At 38.6% G+C, this 2,562-nt stretch overlaps 1 long non-coding RNA gene across 1 annotated transcript in view; it reads right to left on the reverse strand.

The window, feature by feature from the left end:
- The window catches only part of LOC109960983 (uncharacterized), a 2,667-nt gene extending 441 nt beyond the window's left edge, over positions 1-2,226 (reverse strand). Inside the window, exons 1-3 of the long non-coding RNA XR_002275077.1 lie at positions 2,015-2,226; positions 1,339-1,479; positions 1,041-1,086 (exon numbers count right to left, since the gene is read on the reverse strand). This is a non-coding gene — a long non-coding RNA (uncharacterized LOC109960983). The remainder of the gene's footprint in view (positions 1-1,040; positions 1,087-1,338; positions 1,480-2,014) is intronic.
- Between the last annotated feature and the right edge of the window lie 336 nt (positions 2,227-2,562).

Genomic DNA, 2,562 nt, shown 5'->3' on the forward strand with positions numbered 1-2,562 from the left:
GTTTTAAATATATTTCATGCTAAATAAATTTTAAAAACCCTTAATATCGATATTTTTATGTGAGGATCGATCCTTATCGATACAACGCCTAGAATCGATGTATCGATACTTAAGGATCGATCCGCCCACCCCTAATTTCAGCATTTTCAGGGCAATTCTTCAGCAATCAGCATCCACACACATTTTCTTCAGGAAATGCATTTGTCTAGTTACATGCCAAATTCATATTGCCAAGTTCTGCTGCCAAGTTGCAGCAGTTTTCTCTAGTCATTAAAGAACACATCTATCAAGATTCATTTGATTTCTATATTTAAAATGAAAGCACACATTAATCACCCTTTCTGTTTTTGTGCCAGTGCTTTCAACTTCAGTTGGCAGTATGTTCTAAGTGTGCCTGAAGTGGCACTCAAAGGCATACAACCTAAGAAAACTCTGCACAATTCATGCAGAGCAACAGGAAGTAGCAACAGTGCATTGACCACTTTCACTATTCATTTCATGCGGCAGTGCAAAGCAGCATAAAGCCACAGAACACCACTGAGCAACATCATTATTGACCACATTAGTAAATATTAACCATGCAAAGCAACAAAGGTTAAGTGGTAACAACCAGCAGAATTAGTCTTAATAAGATATCACACACTAAACACATAAGCAGTACAACCCAGTCATGAGACGTCTGTAAAAAAAATAAAGAAAAAATAAAAGAATTGCCAGGCAACTTTGCCAATTAAAATCTTAAGATTTTCCCAATTAAAGATGTCATGTTTGCTAAGAATTGCAGTGGTTGTAGGTTCAATCAGTCATAACAGCAAATATCCACCCTGGGTACCATTACATTCTTTTTTTTACAGTATATTTATGCAATTTTCATTACAGTTGTTTAAAGACCACTAGCAGGAAGAGACAGGAACTAACACTGTTTCTGTCAATATACCAGCATAGCTTTTCTGTATGTTTCTAGGGGATAAATATAATATACAGTACATCAAGTACATTATACACTGCTTACACACCTCTGGAGAGAACAACTTTCTTACCAAGAAAATGTGTCACATCGTTCTGATCTGTCTTAGGGCCTCCCATCTGTAGTCACAGAAAATCAAATGCATCATTGGACATTAAACTTCAGAGGACTTTGCTAGCCTTATACATTTCGCTTTGGAATCATGAATGCTTAAGGACACATAGGCTCAAGGTCAAGGTCTCAAGAAAGAGTTAGAATAAAGCTCCCATTCATTAAGTACAGTTAGTAATGCTGTGTTGTTGACACTAGATACAAACTACCATTTTCAAAAAACTGTCTCATATCAGCGGATGGCTATATCCCTTCCTCACCTCCTCCGTCCTGTCCTCTGCCTTCAGTCTCAGTCTCTCCATCTTCATCCAAAAATGTTATTTGGGCCATTCTAATGCCAAATGGGCGGGATGTCACTGTTGCTAGGATACATCATCCTGATGACTGGCTTATCCGCAAGGCTAGAGAGCAATATGGGGTGGGGGGTTTAATAAGAAAGCACATATGGAGGGGTGAATGAATTAAATAAAGTGTAAGGAAGGAAGGAAGGAAGGAAGTAGAAGGAAGTGAACAAGCACAGGGAAGGTAGGTGAGATGGAGAGGGAAAATGCAAGGACAAAAACAAGGTAGGGAGGGTCTTGAGAAGGAAAAGGGGGAATGTAAATGAAGTACTGAAGGGGAAGGTAGGGAAGGAAGAAAGATGCAACAGAGGAGGAAACAAAATGAAGGAAAGAAGGAAAGGAAGATGAGTAGCACAGAAGAAACAAGGAAGGGGAGCATGGAAAAGGAAAGGAGGTGGGAGAGGTAATGAAATAAGGGGGAGAAGAAAAGAAGAAAGGAAGTGAGGAAAGGGAAAAAGGATAAATATAAGAGAAATGAGTGAAAGGATCAGTGATTAATGACAAAAAGGACATGAGGCGAGGAGCAGAGGATAGTAAAGGAAAGAAAAGGAAGGAGAGAATAAGTGAAGGAGAGAGTGCAAGAGAAGGGAACTACCATGTTTTGTTTATTATTATGTAATCTGCCTTCCTTTGTGTGTTGTCATCATCTTTCTCCTCAGACCTTCACACAGGCTCTGCCCCCTCGGCATTGTCCTGGCAACAAGCTGACAGACTGATGCTGCAGGGACATGACTCGACAGTAACCCATTGCATGCTTTATACTGTATGAAACAGGCCTGACAAGAATGCTGGCATGGCACATTTAGATAAACATGCTGATTCTTCACACACACACACACACACACACACACACACACACACACACACATACACAGTACTTTTATGTCATATGAAGAAGCTGTACATTTATTCCATCACCATTTTTATTTAATTCTTAGAGAGGACTTTTTAAAAACCTAATAAGATGATTTGCCCTTAATAACATTTTATATTTAGAAGCACAATCACTGTCTGGAAAAGTTATTCACATACTTCTTAAAGCTGAACCTTTATTTTCTGTTGAGTTGCTGTATTGTTTAGGTGTAAGAATACACTGCTACATGAAAACTATATTTTATCAGGAGGATTTTATTAATTGGATTT

The sequence above is a fragment of the Monopterus albus genome, unplaced genomic scaffold (genome assembly GCF_001952655.1).
Source record: "Monopterus albus unplaced genomic scaffold, M_albus_1.0 scaffold51.1, whole genome shotgun sequence".
Taxonomy (NCBI): Eukaryota; Metazoa; Chordata; class Actinopteri; order Synbranchiformes; family Synbranchidae; genus Monopterus; species Monopterus albus.